The 20,606-nt window shown below is 42.0% G+C and overlaps 1 protein-coding gene across 2 annotated transcripts in view; it reads left to right on the top strand.

The window, feature by feature from the left end:
* Positions 1 to 20,606, top strand: part of LOC105009144 (glutamate receptor ionotropic, NMDA 2A) — a 248,229-nt gene that overhangs the window by 142,783 nt on the left and 84,840 nt on the right. The window lies entirely within an intron of this gene.

Raw genomic sequence — 20,606 nt, 5'->3', positions numbered from 1 at the left:
CAATTCACAACACAACAGTGAATAATGCAGGTACATTAATATGGATAACAGCAACGTTGATGTGGAGCTGTTCCCTGATCTACCTGTCCCTGATGGACCTGATCTACCTGTCCCTGATGGACCTGATCTACCTGTCCCTGATGGACCTGATCTACTTGTCCCTGATGGACCTGATCTACCTGTCCCTGATGGACCTGATTTACCTGTCCCTGATGGACCTGATCTACCTGTCCCTGATGGACCTGATTTACCTGTCCCTGATGGACCTGATCTACCTGTCCCTGATGGACCTGATCTACCTGTCCCTGATGGACCTGATCTACTTGTCCCTGATGGACCTGATCTACCTGTCCCTGATGGACCTGATCTACCTGTCCCCTGGTCTATTTATCCCCTGATGTACCTTACCCTGATCTAGCAGTTCCTAAACCAACCTGTCTGTACTTATCCAACTGCAGGTAGTCTGATTGTTTGGAAAGAGGACAGTACCTTCTCCTGTATTGTTCAAGGAAATGATTGATTTAACAACAAGTTGTGCCAGTGTTTGATTTAGCATCTTCAGCTCCTGGCCCCTAGTGACGGGTTTTGAGTCCCGGCTTGGCTGACTGTCTGTGTCTGTCTCCCTCCACATACACTTCTTCTTAGTTTCTCCCTCATATTCTTGTCTTTAAAAAAATATGTAGTACTGAAGTAAAAGGGTATATATATATATATATATATATATATATATATATATAATACAAAAATATTAAGTGCCTGGATCTTTGTTATAAATCCTTATGTTTGTAATGAAAACAATATTACAATTACATGTGCAAATTATAATTGTCATTGTCTTTATGCATCATATTATATACCTTCCTCATACATTAGAGGATGAAGATCCATTTGCTGAAACAAATGAATAAAGTAAATAAAGAATGAATCATGGCTTTTTATTATATTCCTTCCTCATCCATTAGAGGATGAAACCCATTTGCTTCCACTTCTCCCCAGCAGGATTCTTCAGGTGTGTGTGTCTGTGTGTGTGTCCCAGCACGATTCTTCAGGTGTGTGTGTGTGTGTGTGTCCCAGCAGGATTCTTCAGGTGTGTGTGTGTGTCCCAGCAGGATTCTTCAGGTGTGTGTGTGTGTGTGTCCCAGCAGGATTCTTCAGGTGTGTGTGTCTGTGTGTGTCCCAGCAGGATTCTTCAGGTGTGTGTGTCTGTGTGTGTTCCAGCAGGATTCTTGTGTCACGGCTTCGGGGGGTGGAACAAGGAGGAGCAGGCGTGGTAGAAGGATTATTTAATACTATTGAGTGAATATATATCGAGACACGAAGCGTCGCACAGCTCTTTTTACAGTCAGAGACAACAACACACAAAGACAGGGGGAGCAGAGGGAACATATATACTGTGGGGAATGATGAGGATGAGGAACAGGTGCGCTAAACAGGAAACAGGTGAAATGCATGATGAGATGGACGATGGTGTCAGAAGGCCGGTGACGTCAAACGCTGGAGCCTGTCTGCTGCAGGGGGAGGTGAAGCAGCAGAGGGCGCAGTTGTCACAGGATGTGCCAAGCCACATGCTTTTAATAAATAATACTAATGACTAAACTGAGTGAATGACTCCATGTTACAAAGAGTAAACTGAGAGAATTACTCAATGTTTTAATGACTAACCAGTGTATTCAGACATAATTGTTGAATCAATGATTTTGTGGTGAACGATGGTAACAAACCAAATGAAAGCAAAATTGGTTGCTTTGAATGCAAGTTTTAATGAGTTACAAGTGGGATCAGTTTGGTGTTTTGTTTGGAGTTTTGAAAAACCACAACCTGCTGTTGATAGTAAAAGTACCAAAGCAACAAAAAAAGATATAATGTAGTGAAAACCACATAGTGTTATTTTAACTTCTGGTTTGTGGGCTTCCTGTTTCTGTTTAACACTTGCCTCTGTTTTTTTTATCCAAGTCTTACATATGCTTTCAAATTATATTTCTTTGTGTGTACCTTTTCCCCACAGTTGTTTTTAGACATCAGCTTGTTGACAGTTTGTTAAACTCATATGTTGCCAAACCAATGTTTTCTTTGCTGTAACTACATTTGATGTGCTGAAAGTGGGTCAGCGTGTTAATGATTTATTTTCTCTGTAATCCTGTCTCATACAGAGTCACTGGTCGGTTTCCATTCCTAACAGGGAGGGATACTATATTTTGGATTTGTGCATTTCATTAAATGGTGACTGATGACCTATTCCTTTAACCCCTGTTCTCTCTATAAGGGACTGATGACCTCTTCCTTTAACCCCTGTTCTCTCTATAAGGGACTGATGACCTCTTCCTTTAACCCCTGTTCTCTCTGTAGGGGACTGATGACCTCTTCCTTTAACCCCTGTTCTCTCTATAAGGGACTGATGACCTCTTCCTTTAACCCCTGTTCTCGCTATAAGGGACTGATGACCTCTTCCTTTAACCCCTGTTCTCTCTATAGGGGACTGATGACCTCTTCCTTTAACCCCTGTTCTCTCTGTAGGGGACTGATGACCTCTTCCTTTAACCCCTGTTCTCTCTATAGGGGACTGATGACCTCTTCCTTTAACCCCTGTTCTCTCTATAAGGGACTGATGACCTCTTCCTTTAACCCCTGTTCTCTCTATAAGGGACTGATGACCTCTTCCTTTAACCCCTGTTCTCTCTATAAGGGACTGATGACCTCTTCCTTTAACCCCTGTTCTCTCTATAAGGGACTGATGACCTCTTCCTTTAACCCCTGTTCTCTCTATAGGGGACTGATGACTTCTTCCTTTAACCCCTGTTCTCTCTGTAGGGGACTGATGACCTCTTCCTTTAACCCCTGTTCTCTCTATAGGGGACTGATGACCTCTTCCTTTAACCCCTGTTCTCTCTATAAGGGACTGATGACCTCTTCCTTTAACCCCTGTTCTCTCTATAAGGGACTGATGACCTCTTCCTTTAACCCCTGTTCTCTCTATAAGGGACTGATGACCTCTTCCTTTAACCCCTGTTCTCTCTGTAGGGGACTGATGACCTCTTCCTTTAACCCCTGTTCTCTCTGTAGGGGACTGATGACCTCTTCCTTTAACCCCTGTTCTCTCTATAAGGGACTGATGACCTCTTCCTTTAACCCCTGTTCTCTCTATAAGGGACTGATGACCTCTTCCTTTAACCCCTGTTCTCTCTGTAGGGGACTGATGACCTCTTCCTTTAACCCCTGTTCTCTCTATAGGGAACTGATGACCTCTTCCTTTAACCCCTGTTCTCTCTATAAGGGACTGATGACCTCTTCCTTTAACCCCTGTTCTCTCTGTAGGGGACTGATGACCTCTTCCTTTAACCCCTGTTCTCTCTATAAGGGACTGATGACCTCTTCCTTTAACCCCTGTTCTCTCTGTAGGGGACTGATGACCTCTTCCTTTAACCCCTGTTCTCTCTGTAGGGGACTGATGACCTCTTCCTTTAACCCCTGTTCTCTCTATAAGGGACTGATGACCTATTCCTTTAACCCCTGTTCTCTCTATAAGGGACTGATGACCTCTTCCTTTAACCCCTGTTCTCTCTGTAGGGGACTGATGACCTCTTCCTTTAACCCCTGTTCTCTCTGTAGGGGACTGATGACCTCTTCCTTTAACCCCTGTTCTCTCTATAAGGGACTGATGACCTCTTCCTTTAACCCCTGTTCTCTCTATAAGGGACTGATGACCTCTTCCTTTAACCCCTGTTCTCTCTGTAGGGGACTGATGACCTCTTCCTTTAACCCCTGTTCTCTCTATAAGGGACTGATGACCTCTTCCTTTAACCCCTGTTCTCTCTGTAGGGGACTGATGACCTCTTCCTTTAACCCCTGTTCTCTCTTTAAGGGACTGATGACCTCTTCCTTTAACCCCTGTTCTCTCTATAAGGGACTGATGACCTCTTCCTTTAACCCCTGTTCTCTCTATAAGGGACTGATGACCTCTTCCTTTAACCCCTGTTCTCTCTATAAGGGACTGATGACCTCTTCCTTTAACCCCTGTTCTCTCTGTAGGGGACTGATGACCTCTTCCTTTAACCCCTGTTCTCTCTGTAAGGGACTGATGACCTCTTCCTTTAACCCCTGTTCTCTCTGTAGGCGACTGTGCTCAAGCAGAGCTCTTCCATTATGAGGCATTATAATCTGTCTCCAGAATCTCACTCCCTTGATATTTTGAGATACCAGACCTGTTTCTTGTTCACAAATTGTTGACTGTGTTCTCATGAAGGAAGACAAAAACAAAAATGTCTCAGAGCCAGTATATGTTAGAGGACAGTTTTGGTGAGACAGTGTTTTTGTCAGGTCATTTTGTGCATTTTGGTGTGTGAAGAGACTTCTTATTGTTTTCTGAGGCTGTGGAAATCTCTCTTACACTTCCCCAGACTTCAGTTCTGGGTTTACCAAAATTCTAGAAGAAAATATTTCTTTATTGTATTGAATCTCAATTTAGATTTTCTCTTGATTATTTCTTTTGTAGCTACTCTTTACATTTACAAAGCCTCCCTGTCATCCATGACTTCTACACCGGACAGTGTCAGAGGAAGACTCCCTGTCATCCATGACCTCTACACCGGACAGTGTCAGAGGAAGACTCCCTGTCATCCATGACCTCTACACCGGACAGTGCCAGAGGAAGACTCCCTGTCATCCATGACCTCTACACCGGACAGTGTCAGAGGAAGACTCCCTGTCATCCATGACCTCTACACTGGACAGTGTCAGAGGGAGACTCCCTGTCGTCCATGACATCTACACCATCTGTCCATGCAGGTTAATACTGATGAACGCAAGGCCACTGAGGCGTTCCTGTGACCTGGTGAATTTCAGGTAGGATTTGATGAGCTTCAGCTACAGTCACTGAAAGAGTAAGACATTCTGAAAGCACTCCACAAATGTGGATACATTTCAGAGAGGTCCCTTTTGTGTATGAACATCAGCCGCTCAAGCAGCGTCATGGTCTTCGATGGCAAGTCAGGCAAGTTCTTCAGTTCCTGTGCAAGCTCTGCGCCATCCAAGTCTGAGTGTTCTTTATAGTGTGGAGTCACACTAAGGGACTCACATTGTTCTGTTAGCTCCTCATTTGTGGCTTTGGAAGGTTGACAGCACTCTAAACTTCTCTCCCACATTTTCTAATGTGGAAAATCCAATCTGAAGGGCTGTGGTTGCAGCATCAACAACGACATTGACAATTGTCCCCTCCAGCTTCTGCGTGGCATCACTCAAAGGCTCAGCAAATGATTTGTATGAAAAGTGCCACTTTCTGGACCTCAGCCTTTGTTGTTGTAGAACGGCCTGTTCATTTATACTGTCGCAAATATCCTTGGCTGACGTTAGTGAAGTCTTAAGTCGGCATCCGCGGATCCGCGGACAGTGCTCATTTGCCTAAATAGTCATAAAAATAGAATCGCCATAGTCGTCCGATTCCAAAGGTATATTATTTGTAGCCACTTTCTTGAAGCGTTCCGTTTATAATCTGGGTTGTCTGTGTATAGTTTGAGTTGCTATGGGTTAGGGTTAGGGTTGTGCTATGGGAACCACAAGAGAACTTTTCACCAGGCAACGACATTGACCATGCATCTTAGAAAGGCTAATGTGTAGAAGAGAATAGGGATTACAAGGGTATACATCACTATACATGATGTTTTGAACCATAATACATCTTTTGTATTATAAATGTGATATAAAAAAGAATATTTTGTCAAATTAGTATGGGGGTGTTCTTGAGATTTTGGGAAGAAGTTGGTAATTTTTCTGTTTATAAATTATATAAGTACAAACGTAACTAGCGATCTAGTGCTGCCATCTGGTGGCCGTTCTGCGTCATTACAGGCAAAAAGAAGTGTTATACATTCAATCTTATTTATTTCATATTGTTTCATTTCTAGGTAGAAGAACACATTTTTTTTAGGGTGCCTATATTTTTTACCTTCTATTATTAATTATTTTCATTAGTTTCAACCCAATACAGTGTTATTTGACAGTAAAGGCATGAAAATATGAGGGAATACCATTGACACAATACTTTATGATGCTTTAAAAAAATTCCCGAAATGTTTTCCGAAAAAAAATAATTGGCCTTTCCAATAGATGAGTTTTCTAAATGGTGATCCAGAAGTCTGTTTTTATGTGTTTTTATTGTAGCCAAGTGGGTTGTGATTATCAGGATACATCATTATAGGTTGTATCTGTTACAGAAATGAATCTAGGACCCAAAATGTCCAAGTAGTGAAATCCGTCCGAAATACCCACCGACTACTAGCCTGTTTCCCTGTAGTTGCTTAGACATCTCTCTGACTTTCTGAGATGACTGACTGTAACATCCAAATGCATACTGGGAGAATGCATCAGCTTGCTCATCAGGTCACATGTTGGATCTGGCTCAAGATGTCAGACCACTGTACAGATGTTGAAGCAGTATGATCCAACCTCCTCTGACAAGGACTGGGTTTCAGTCTTTATCACAGGGTCTTTGGTTTGATCCCCCAACTCAATCAAGGAATGGGCTTCAGTCTTTGTCACAGGGTCTTTGGTTTGATCCCACACCTCAATCAGTGCTTCTCTCACCACTGCTGCCTGATACCTCAGTGGCTAGACTCTTTACTCTGTCAATTCTCCCACCTCGTTTCAGTCCACATCTTCAAAGTGATGTCCATGTGGTTTTTCAGGATGGCCCATTGGTGCGTGGAGGCTGAGATCAAGGTGTACAGTTTGTGTAGGATGCCAAAGTAACATGTGGCACTGACAGAACTTTCAGCAGCATCAGCCACAACCAGGTTCAATGTGTGAGCTCTGCAGGGCACAAATAGAGCTCTTGGATTCATAGTTTGGACATCTTTGTTTTTTACCCTCATGTTGGCCCCGTTATCATAAGATGGTCCTCTGCAGTCCTTAAAAGGAATTTTTGCCTCTCTAATCTTTTGAGAATCAGGGATGCCAAATGTTGGCCCTTGGACTCCTCTGCCTCCAAAACCCCCATAAAATGTTCCTTTATGTGTGGCCCCTCCTTCAGTCACACACTTCTAATCAGACCTGACAACTGGTTGACATTTGACCTGCAATCTAGAATGATAAAGAGGTATTTTGCCAACTTGATGTCACTCACCATTTTTGAAAGGACCTTCCTGCTCATCAAATCAACAAGTTAATTCTGTATTGGGTGGCCGAGGTAACTGGTGATGTGACTCCATGTCCCTTTTTGGACAGTTTAGGAGCTTGTTAATGAGTGGATCAGATTGTCATCAGTTCAACCTCTTTGAGAAAATGTCCATTTGATGGAGAGTACAGTGTTTCTGTGTGTCCCTTAATGCCAGATTTCTAACTGCCAGAGAGACGATTCACAATAGCAGTCAGACGTGTCGACACCTTTCTGGATCTCATCCTCTCAGCCCCCATAAGTCCCATCTCAGGCTTATCAATTGTTTCCCCTCTTTTGGTCCTTATTGCCAGCTCTTTCCATGTTTCCATGTGGTTTTGGTGTTTTCATGCACTAATCAAGTCTCCAAAGTGGTGCCGTGGTCTAAGCACTTACCTCACTGCATCTCTATGGTTGTGGGTTCGAGTCCCGGTCATGCCACTACTGATTGTGGGGGTCTGGTAAAGTGGTGCATATTGGGTTTACTTTACCCCCATTTTTTATAGTGGTGGAACATCCCACATACATACCCAGTAATAATAAAATCATCCTTGTTACCTACAATATGGAAACTCAAAACTTAATTCATATTATGCAGGGATTCACACATAAACACGTTCCCACACACACACACACACTTGAAGAATCCTGCTGGGGAGAAGTGGAAGCAAATCCTCTAATGTATGATGAAGGTATATAATACAAAGCCATGTTTCATTCTTTATTTACTTTATTCATTTGTTTCAGCAAATGGGTCTTCATCCTCTAATGTGTGAGGAAGGTATATAATAAAAAGCCATGTTTTATTTCAGCAACATACAGCATGGGATTTATAACTTCAGGGCATGTTTTGTATATTTTTGTATTATATATACTTTTACTTTAGCACTACATATTTTTAAGGACATGAGAGTAGGAGGGAGAAACTCATTAGAACTGTATGTGGAGGGAGACAGACAGTCAGCCAAGCCGGGATTCGAACCCTGTCACTAGGGGTCATGTGGGGTCAGGAGCTTAGGATGCTAAATCAAACACTGGCACCGCGTGTGCTGTTAAATCAATCATTCATCTCCTAAACAATAGAGAAGGTACTGTCCTCTATACTGACAGTTCTGGTGACATCATTAATCAGGCTACCTGCAGTTGGATAAGTACAGAAAGGTTGGTTTAGGAACTGGTACATCAGGGATATGTAGATGAGGGACATGTAGATGAGGGACATCAGCGACCAGTGCCGACTAACCTTTTGGGGGCCCTATGCAAAATTTCAGTTGGGGGCCCCTCTCCCCTAACTGTTGGGGGCCGCCTAGCAGTCAGAGGCCCTAAGCAACCGCTTATGTCTGGAGCCGGCCCTGTTAGGGACAAGTAGATCAGGGAGCAGAAGCTCATGACTTCAAGTAGGTTGAAAGTCAAACAGGAGACTCAGAATCCAGGAAATGACAGAGAGAACAGCTCCACATCCATGTTGATGATGTCCATCTTAATGTCGCTGCATTCCTCAATGTTGTGTTGTGAATTGTGTGGTTTAAAATTGTAATGTTGAAATTATATTTTGTTTTCTTTTTGTCAAGACTATCACCTGATATTGGTTGAATTTTTACATTACTGTGTTCGAGGCACTCTTGCAAATGAGACCATGATGAATCAATAAATATATCAAGGTGTTACAGCCCTGAATAAATAAAGCTGAATGCAAAAGACTGAGTTCAGAAGTATTTTGTATTAAAATGGTCTCAATGTAATTCATCATTCTCTGGAAATACCCATCCTGGTGTTACTCTTCAGCCAACTTCTTCATCTCCTCCAGTTTCTTAACCTTCTCCACGTCTCCTGTCTCCTTCATCCTATCAATCAGGAAGTCCAGATGTTTAGCAGAGGACAGTGAGATGGTTTTGCCTTTCATATGAACATAATACAAAGGATTCTCATATGTAAAATGTTGCCAGTCCGATATAGACACGGTTTGTCTAGCTTTTAGTCAGGCCACATTTAGTTTCTGTAAATCTTCAGAAATAAAATGAATAAATCACATGTTAGATCTATTTTTGAACCTAATACTTGGAACAATTTTGTTAAAAATACAGATTAAATACTTTAATGCCTCTTCAGCATTTGGAATTGCAAAAATTTAGTTATGCCTATTTAGTGCCAGGTCTTGCAAAAAGCTTTGTTCCCTAAAATTTCTTTTGGTGACAATGTGCGGTTTAGATCTCTGGTATCTCTAAAACAATAGGGCAGTGGTCACTAATATCTAAGGTTAACACACCACTTGATAAAAATCTATCTGCTGCATTTGTTAAAATGTAGTGAATAATTGAAGATTTAGCATCATCTTTTAAACCAGTGTGAGTTGGCTTAGAAATTAGCTTGGTGGAATTTAGACCAACAAAGAACTCTTTCATAAGATCCAAGTTAAATTCACCCAACACAACTATTTTATATGACATAAAAGATGCTAAAAGGTCAGTATGGTCGGTTGTATGATGTTGTTCTCCTGCGTATATAACCATGTTACAAAGTATACCCCCTAGAAAGTTGTCTTTTAAATTACATATTTATATAGACATGTACTGTGATCACATCAACACTTGTATGTGTGACTGCTTTGAGTCATGATGTGTTATCACATATCCATATGGTCAAGAGCCGACCAATTATCTAATCTATGTGGAAGGCTAGATCCTTCCAGTTTACTCTTTAATGACTTTCTATTCATTTGCACCTGTTTCTGTGCACCTTATTCTAACTTTAGACATTCTGTATGGTGGTACTAACTATGTCCGCATAAGGAAATTGCATTCATGTTCATTTTATTTGCACAAACAAATTGAATTTCAAAGTAAAATTGGTATGTGTGATTTGTTAAATTGTGTTACCTTCATCAATCAATGTGGTGGCAATTTAGCACAGATATTATGTGTACAAATATGTAAAACAGTTATGAATGTAACATGAATGTATACAGAATTTAAAGTGGAGAATCTACATTTCAATACATACACAAATTACATGTGAAACCAAAACATTTCTATTTAAAAGATGCTTTATTGTAGAGCAGAGGTAAACGATGTGTACATCACACTTGATACAAACAAGTAACAGTTACACCAATTTATACATCGTGGATTGTATTGAATTCCTCCGATATATTCAAACTAAAAGGTCAATAACATGTGATCTTTGATTTCCCATGACTAGGGTCCCATCATCAGAAATGAAAGGCACCAAAGGCACAATTCTAAGTGAACTTCTCCCTGAAGGACGTCCTGCACGTTGTCAACTAATAACAGAGAAGGAAAGTGTGAAACAGGAAGATCACCCCTGTACACGATACCAACTAATAACAAAGAAAGAGAGTCTGGACCAAGAAGATAAACTCAGAAGATTTGGACCTTTGGAAAGAGAGATTACATGAAGGTGAACAAAACCATTCTGATAGTTGGAGAAACAGGAACAGGGAAGTCCACTCTGATTAATGCCATGGTCAATCATGTCCTGGGGGTGGAGTGGAAGGAGAACATCTGGTTTGAGATTGTTGAACAGGAGAATGGAGAGCAGACTGAAAGTCAAACTACAGGAGTCACTGTATATGAGGTATTTGGATATGAAGGCAGGAGAGTCCCCTACTCTCTCACCATTATCGACACTCCAGGATATGGAGACACCAAAGGAATCCAAAAAGACAACATGGTTGCCGAAAAATTGCTTGAGTTGTTCAGGTCTGAAAAAGGAATTCATCAAATTGATGCTGTGGGTTTAGTGGTGAAATCAACTACAAATCGTCTCAGTGAAAGACAGAAATACAGCTTTGATGCAGTTCTATCTTTATTTGGGAAAGATATTGAAAATAACATTGTGGCTCTTCTGACACATTGTGACTGGAATCCCCCAAAGAATGCGCTAAAAGCCATTACTGCAGCAACGGTTCCCTGTGCCAAAAATGAGAAGAATCATCCTGTACATTTTGTGTTTAATAACTGTCAATGTGAATCCTTTGATGCGGAATATCAGGAACGTCCAGATTATGACCACCTTCAGGAGCAGGCCTGGAATCAAGCATTAAAATCCATGGAAAGGTTTTTCACTTTTTTGAATACGATTGAAATAAAGAGTGTGAAGATGACTAAAGAAGTTCTGAGAGAACGCAAACGGTTGGATGCTGTAGTTGTCAACTTACAGGAGCGGGTCAAAGAGATTGAAGGAAAGCAAAAGGAACTTGAGGACACTCAAAATGCCCTGGAGAAATATAAGGAGGACATGGAGGAAAACAAGAACTTCTCTTATGAAGTTAAAGAAACTTACAAAGATAAAAACTCAATAAATACATCAGGGAATTGGTTTCTTTTCAATGAAGGAGCGACCATCTGTCCAGTCTGTGAGGAGAACTGTCACTATCCAGGCTGCTGGTGGGTTATTAATCTATTCTGGTGCAGTGTGATGGAGGACAACCACTGTACAGTGTGTACTAATAAATGCCACTACACCAAGCATGTCAAGGGAGATGTAATGTATGATCTCAAGACCAGGGTGGTAACCAGGACATTTGAAGAGTTGAAACGCAAGTATGACATCAGTGAGAAAGGTGTGGGGGAGAAAGAGAATGTGCTCAGACTTCAGAAGGAACTGGTGGAGCTCACAAACAAGAAGGCCTCACTTTTGAAAGAATCTTACCGGTGTCTCATCAAACTGGAGAAAATCTCACTGTCCTCTGCTAAACATCTGATTTTCCTTATTGTGAGGATGAACGAGACAGGAGACGTGGAGAAGGTTAAGAAACTGGAGGAGCTGAAGAAGTTGGCTGAAGAGTAACTCGAGGGCATTTGCAGTCAATGAGGTAATACAAAACAGTTCTGCATTCAGTCTTTTGTATTCAGCTTTATTTATTCAATATCAGGTGATAGCCTTGACAAAAAGACAACAAAATATAATTTCAACATTACAAACTAAAACCACCCAATTCACATCAGGAAGGAATGCAGGGACATTATTATGGACAACAGCACCGCTGATGTGGAGCTGTTCCCTGACCTACTTGATCCTGATGTACCTTGTCTACTTCTCCATGATCTACCAGTCCCTGACCTACTTGTCCCCAGATCTACCTGATCTACTTGACCCTAACAGGGCCGGCTCCAGGGATAACAAAAGCGGTCGCTTAGGGCCTCTGACTACTATAGGGGAGAGGGGCCCCCAACTGAAATTTTGCATAGGGCCCCCAAAAGGCTAGAGCCGGCACTGGTCGCTGATGTCCCTCATCTACATGTCCCTGATGTACCAGTTCCTAAACCAACCTTTCTGTACTTATCCAACTGCAGGTAGTCTGATTAATGATGTCACCAGAACTGTCAGGATAGAGGACAGTACCTTCTCCATTGTTCAAGGAGGTGATTGATTTAACAGCACAAGTTGTGCCAGTGTTTGATTTAGTATCCTTTTTCGAGTTTCGAGTCCTGGTTTGGCTGACTGTCTGTGTCTGTCTCCCTCCACATACACTTCTTCTTAGTTTCTCCCTCATACTCTCGTGTCTATAAAGAATATGTAGTACTAAAGAAAAAGTATATATAATACAAAAATATTGATTGCTTGGATCAGTGTTATAAATCCTTATGCTTGTAATGAAAACAATTACAATTACATGTGCAAATTATAATTGCCAATCATCTTCATGCTGTATGTTGCTGAAATGAAACATGGCTTTGTATTATAAACCTTCCTCATTCATTAGAGGATGAAGACCCATTTGCTTCTTTGGGGGTGTGTTTGTGTGTGTAGGAACACGGATGATTTTATTATTACTGGGTATGTGGGATGTTCCACCACTATAAAAAATGGGGGTAAAGTAAACCCAATATGCACCACTTTACCAGACCCCCACAATCAGTAGTGGCATGACCAGGACTCGAACTCACAACCATAGAGATGCAGTGAGGTAAGTGCTTAGACCACGGCTCCACTCTGGAGACTTGATTAGTGCATGAAAATGTCTATTTGGAGAGTACAATTTTTCTCAAAAAGGTTGAACTGATGGCACAGTCTGAACCAGTCACGAGCTCCTTAACTGGGACATTGAGTCACACCAACAGTTACCTTGGCCACCAAATACAGAATTAACTTGATTTGTTGATCAGCAAGGTCATTTCAACAATGGTGAGTGACATCAAGTTGGCAAAATTCCTTTCCATCATTCTAGATTGCAGGTCAAATGTCAACCAGTTGTCAGGTCTGATTAGAGGTGTGACTGAAGGAGGGGCCCCACATAAAGGAACATGTTAAGGGGGTTTTGGAGGCAGAGGAGTCCAAGGGCCAACATTTGGCATCCCTGATTCTCAAAAGATTAGAGGGGCTAAAAATTCCCTTTAAGGACAGCAGAGGACCATCTTATGATAACGGGGCCAACATGAGGGTAAAAAACAAAGATGTCCAAACTATGAATCTAAGAGCTCTATTTGTGCCCTGCAGGGCTCACACATTGAACCTGGTTGTGGCTGATGCTGCTGAAAGTTCTGTCAGTGCCACATGTTACTTTGGCATCCTACACAAACTGTACACCTTGATCTCAGCCTCCACGCAACAATGGGCCATCCTGAAAATACACATGGACATCACTTTGAAGATGTGGACTGAGACAAGGTGGGAGATTAAAGTAAAGTGTCCAGCCACTGAGGTATCAGGCTGCAGCACTGATTGAGGTGAGGGATCAAACCAAAGACCCTGTGATAAAGATTTAAGCCCAGTCCTGAGCCAGATCCAACATGTAAGCTGATGCCTTCTCCCAGTATGCATGTGGATGTTACAGTCAGTCTTCTAAGGAAGTCAGATGTCTTAGCAACTACAGGGCAACAGGCTTTAAAACTGCACAAACATCAGCCAAGGATATCTGTGACAGTATGAATGAAAAGGCCCTTCTACAACAATAAAGGCTGAGGTCCAGAAAGTGGCACTTTTCATACAAATCATTTGCTGAGCCTTTGAGTGATGCCACGCAGAAGCTGGAGGGGACAATTGTCAATGGCGTTGTTGATGCTGCAACCACAGCCCTTCAGATTAGATTTTCTTGGATGGCAGAGAACTTGCACAGGAACTGAAGAACTTGCCATCAAAGACCATGACACTGCTTGAGCTGCTGATGTTCACACACAAAAGGGACCTCTCAGAGAGGTATCCACATTTGTGGACTGCTCTCAGAATGTCTTACTCTTCCAGTGACTGTAGCTGAAGATCATCAAATCTTACCTGAGATTCACCAGGTCACAGAAACACCTCAGTGGCCTTGCGTTCATCAGTATTAACCTGCCTGGACAGATGGTGTAGAGGTCATGGACGACAGGGAGAACAGGGGTTAAAGGAAGAGGTCGTCAGTCCCCTATAGAGAGAACAGGGGTTAAAGGAAGAGGTCGTCAGTCCCCTATAGAGAGAACAGGGGTTAAAGGAAGAGGTCGTCAGTCCCCTATAGAGAGAACAGGGGTTAAAGGAAGAGGTCGTCAGTCCCCTATAGAGAGAACAGGGGTTAAAGGAAGAGGTCGTCAGTCCCCTATAGAGAGAACAGGGGTTAAAGGAAGAGGTCGTCAGTCCCCTATAGAGAGAACAGGGGTTAAAGGAAGAGGTCGTCAGTCCCCTATAGAGAGAACAGGGGTTAAAGGAAGAGGTCGTCAGTCCCCTATAGAGAGAACAGGGGTTAAAGGAAGAGGTCGTCAGTCCCCTATAGAGAGAACAGGGGTTAAAGGAAGAGGTCGTCAGTCCCCTATAGAGAGAACAGGGGTTAAAGGAAGAGGTCGTCAGTCCCCTATAGAGAGAACAGGGGTTAAAGGAAGAGGTCGTCAGTCCCCTATAGAGAGAACAGGGGTTAAAGGAAGAGGTCGTCAGTCCCCTATAGAGAGAACAGGGGTTAAAGGAAGAGGTCGTCAGTCCCCTATAGAGAGAACAGGGGTTAAAGGAAGAGGTCATCAGTCACCATTTAATGAAATGCACAAATCCAAAATATAGTATCCCTCCCTGTTAGGAATGGAAACAGACCAGTGACTCTGTATGAGACAGGATTACAGAGAAAATAAATCAGTAACACGCTGACCCACTTTCAGCACATCAAATGTAGTTACAGCGAAGAAAACACTGGTTTGGCAACATATGAGTTTAACAAACTGGCAACACGCTGATGTCTAAAGACAACTGTGGGGAAAAGGTACACACAGAGACATGATCTGAAAGCATATGTAACACTTGGATGAAAAAAGCAGAGGCAAGTGTTAAACCAGCAACAAGAAGCCCACAAACCAGAGGTTAAAATACCAACAAGAAGCCCACAAACCAGAGGTTAAAATACCACTGTGTGGTTTTCACTACATATTTTTGTTGCTTTGGTACTTTTACTATCAACAGCAGGTTGTGGTTTTTCAAAACTCCAAACTGATCCCACTTGTAACCCATTAGAACTTGCATTCAAAGCAACCTGATTTTGCTTTCATTTGGTTTGTTACCATCGTTCACCTCAAAATCATTGATTCAACCATTGTCTGAATACACTGGTTAGTCATTAAAACAGAGTAATTCTCTCAGTTTAGTCATCATGTCTCAGTTGTGATGGCAGGACACAGGCGCAGAGACAAAAGTCTAGTAATCCCTACTTATAATAAAAAGAAACAAAGCAGCAACCAGTGACTTTGGGCAGCAAGTACAAACAAAACCAAAAGGATCCACACTGGGTGTGGCCAAATATTGTACATGAATAAGTTCCCCAATTGGGGCAACGATCTACACCTGCTTCTAATTGGGGAGGCACCACCTTCTGTCAGGTCCTGACTATGGCCCCAGCCAAGCACAGAGATGGCTAGGAACATAGCCAGGACATGACACCTTAAAACATGGAGTATTTCACTCAGTTTAGTCATTAAAACATAATAGAGTAATTCTCTCAGTTTGGCAGTCAATGTTGCAATTTAATAGAAAATAAACACAGCACACAAAAACAAAAGCAAAGTCTGAAACAAAACACTCACCACTAAATGTGAAAACATGCGGAGACAGGGAACAATGACCAACAAATGAGGGGAGCAGAGGAGAAACATTTATACACATACTGATGACTTAACTGGGACCTGGTGTGAGTGACAATGGGAGACAAGACAATGAAGGAGTCCAGGGTGAGTTCATGAACCATGGGAAACTGGTAAAAGCAGGAAATGACGTAGCTGTCCGTCACAAGTCATTAAAACATAACAGAATAATTAACTTTGTTTAGTCATTAAAACATAACGGTATAATTCACTCCGTTTAGTCATTGTAACAATCAGCTCATCCAAGAACAATGTAAGACAGGTGTTTCAAAATGACTCTTTGTGGGGTTTAACTGCGGTTGGCATCCACCATTATTGGTGCATTACCGCCACCTACTGTAAAGGAGTGTGTGTCACGTCCAGGGAGGACCTAAATTCTCCCTGCCAACCCAGTTTCTCTCAGGAACACAAACGGACACCTAACCACTGCACCTGAACACCCCCACCCCAACACAGATCCTAGACTCAACACGTTCACCCCCTCTGCCCTCAGACCCTGTTGCAACCTCTCCCTCTCCCTCTCATAGAGTCTGCACTGCCTCAGGAAGTGATCCACCGTCTCCACTCCCCCACAGTCACACAACCCAGTCAGGTGCTTCCCTATCATGTGTAGCGGGTGGGGAACCACAGTTCCCCACCCTCAATCTAGTCAAAATCCTTTCCTCCGTCCTACTCCTAACTGCCCTCCTTCCATCCCCAATCTCCCCCTGTATCTGGAACAAGTGCCGTCCTTTGGTGTCCACATTCCACTGGTCCGGCCACATCTTCCTCAGCTCATTCCACACCACCACCTTAGCCTCTGCCCTGCTCAAGGACACCACCATGTCCACCCCCCCCTCATCAGGGCCTGTTTCGCTAGTTTATCAGCTGCTTTGTTTCCCGCCCCCCCAGCATGAGCCGGGACCCACATGAATGAGACCTGCATCCCATCTCTTCTAACTCTATCCTGTGCTTCCACCACCCTGTCTAAAATGTCCCGTCTCCTAGTGGACTTGAAAGACTGCAACCTAACCAACACCTCACATGAATCAGAGCAAATAACCACCCTATCCGGCTTTGTGTCCTTCACCAACCTCAATGCAAACTGCACCGCCAGAAGCTCAGCCGTGTAAACCACTAAGTGATCCGTAACCCTTTTAGTGACACTCACACCCGTTCCCCTAATTACAAAAGCTGCCTCCGTCCGACCCATCCCTGGGTCCTTTGAACCATCCGTGAACACCACTACACTCTCCAGGTACCCACCCTCCAGACGCCTCTTTACCACCTCGGTAAAGCAGAGGCCCAACCGATCCTCTCTCACCATCTCCAATATTCCCAGATCCACCACTGGAGGCAAAAGCACCCAAGGAGGTCTCAATGTCAAATCCACTGTCGGACTAAATGTTGTGTGTTGGTCTGTTATAGTTAAATGGTGTGTTAGTCTGTTATAGTAAAATGGTGTGTTAGTCTGTTATAGTTAAATGGTGTGTTGGTCTGTTATAGTTAAATGGTGTGTTGGTCTGTTATAGTTAAATGGTGTGTTAGTCTGTTATAGTTAAATGGTGTGTTGGTCTGTTATAGTTAAATGGTGTGTTGGTCTGTTATAGTTAAATGGTGTGTTAGTCTGTTATAGTTAAATGGTGTGTTGGTCTGTTATAGTTAAATGGTGTGTTAGTCTGTTATAGTTAAATGGTGTGTTGGTCTGTTATAGTTAAATGGTGTGTTGGTCTGTTATAGTTAAATGGTGTGTTAGTCTGTTATAGTAAAATGGTGTGTTAGTCTGTTATAGTTAAATGGTGTGTTGGTCTGTTATAGTTAAATGGTGTGTTAGTCTGTTATAGTTAAATGGTGTGTTGGTCTGTTATAGTTAAATGGTGTGTTAGTCTGTTATAGTAAAATGGTGTGTTGGTCTGTTATAGCGTAATGGTATGTTGGTCTGTTATAGTTAAATGGTGTGTTGGTCTGTTATCAACAGGACGGACTTCCATTGCATCACATCTGGCTTGATGCATTCTGCACGAGGTCCGTCCACCATGTCCATCCTGCCTACCAGTGTGCCGATTGATACCTAGAAAGTAGTGTAGCAGTTTCTAACAGGCCAATTAGGTTAAATAAAAAATATTAGCTGAAAAGTTAAATATTGTTGCTGGCAATTTCTATAGTTATTAGGCTACTTGAAATATTTAATATTTCTGGCTACATTGGGAAACTGCGTTTCAATATCATGCTTCAATATTCAAAATATTGAACGCACACGCGGACTGCTGGCGGACTGTTCAATTCACAATGGATGACTTCCAGCGTAACGAAATGGATGTAGCGTATTTGGTAAACATCCGTTAACCAACTGCAGGTTCATGTAATGTTCACTACACCACATGCAAACAACAAGCGGTAATTCCAAACCATGTAATTATTTGATAAATGGAAACACTGGAGAGTTATGCTACAATATGCTTAATAAGATTAAAGCAACATCATACTGACCCACGGCGTTTTTTACGCAATTCTTTGCTAGGTAAAACGTTTTTTTGGTTTAATTTGATGGACATTATAATTGACGAATCACACATCGGTATTCAAAATGCCATCCAATGAGGTATGTCGTTGGGTGGTTATAGATAGTTAAAATAGCGTCCATTCAAAGTGTCGTTTGAAGCCAGAGTGCCTTCTCGTTAACATACGGCAGGGGGCGTCAGTAACATGCAGCTGAACAGTAGACAGCGGGTAGACCTTGTTGAGTCAAGTCAAAGCGGCACTTGATTGGCATGACCAACCGTTGTTTACATAGTTGAAGCAGATTAAATATCAGGAATGAACAAACAACGTTACACAAAAGATATAACGGATATTAAAATATCGGTCACGTGATCCTCTGAGTCTGTAGCATGGTTGACAGAGCATAGCGTCCGTCTGGGGTAGTGGGTTGGATTCCCGGGATACCATGGAAACACTCCTGGCTAAACGCCAAAATGCCCGGGTTCAGGTCCCGTCCGAGGCATTTACCAGTGTATCTCCTTCACCTGTCTCCCTGTGATTAACCACTGTTAATTAATGTCTTGAAAAACTACAACAGAAACGATTAGGGACTGTAAGTGTCCACTGTAAATCTTTTTTTATATATATGAGAAGACATGCATGTATCACTGTAGGTTGCATTGGATGTGTCTGGTGATATTAAAGGGCAGCTTTGACTTGACTGAACAAGGTCTACCCGTGTTTTATTATTCATACGTTTAAAGGGACTAGAAATGTTTTACATGTTGGTCGGCCTCAGGCATGTCTGACCTGTTCCATTATTTACATTTTTATGTGGAAATACTTTAATTGTATATTTTAATACTGTTTATATAGTATTCAAAGGCCATATACAAGATTGTTTCATGACATCATATTTCATTATTATTAATGGATCAAAGGACATTCAAGATTATATTTTATTTATTATTAGTAATGTAGCATATTACAGTGAGCTTAAAATATACCTGTGAGATTTATTATAATTTAACAATGCATTATTCTGTTTATTTAATTTATTCTGTTATATTTATTTTAATGTATCATCCTGTATTGTAGTATTGTGGCGGTTTGTTTATTTAATTATTCTTTAATCAGGAAGAGGTCATATTGAGAAAAGCTTGTCTATTTTCCAAATGAAAGCTGAGTAAATTATGTGAGCTAATAAACTGTATGAGCGTAAAATATCTCTGTCTGCCTCTATGTCTGACTGACTGCCTAAAGGAAATTGGATGCAGTCTGTCTAAAGGGAATAGAGTGATGTCTGTCTGTCTGTTTAACGGGAATAGAGGGATGTCTGTCTGTCTGTCTGTTTAAAGGGAATAGAGTGATGTCTGTCTGTCTAAAGGGAATAGAGTGATGTCTGTCTGTCTGTTTAATGTGAATAGAGTGATGTCTGTCTGTCTAAAGGGAATAGGGTGATGTCTGTCTGTTTGTCTAACGGGAATAGGATGGTGTCTGTCTGTTTGTCAGTCTAAAGGGAATAGGATGGTATCTGTCTGTCTGTCTAAAGAGAATATGATGGTGGCTGTCTGTCTGTCTAAAGAGAATAGGATGGTGGCTGTCTGTCTGTCTAAAGAGAATAGGATGGTGGCTGTCTGTCTGTCTAAAGAGAATAGGATGGTGGCTGTCTGTCTGTCTAAAGAGAATAGGATGGTGGCTGTCTGTCTGTCTAAAGAGAATAGGATGGTGGCTGTCTGTCTGTCAAACCGGTTCCGTGGATTGATTAATTAGGTCACTAATTTGTTAGTTCCTTGTCTGTTTCTCTGTCTAAGGGGAATAGAGTGATGTCTGTCTATCTGTCTAAGGGGAATAGAGTGATGTCTGTCTATCTGTCTAAGGGGAATAGAGTGATGTCTGTCTATCTGTCTAAGGACAATATGGTGATGGTGCCTGTTTTAATATGGTGGTAT

Source organism: Esox lucius, chromosome 9 (assembly GCF_011004845.1).
Source record: "Esox lucius isolate fEsoLuc1 chromosome 9, fEsoLuc1.pri, whole genome shotgun sequence".
Classification (NCBI taxonomy): domain Eukaryota; kingdom Metazoa; phylum Chordata; class Actinopteri; order Esociformes; family Esocidae; genus Esox; species Esox lucius.
The sequence above is the reverse complement of the archived record's forward strand: the minus strand, read 5'-3'. Positions and strand labels throughout refer to the sequence as shown.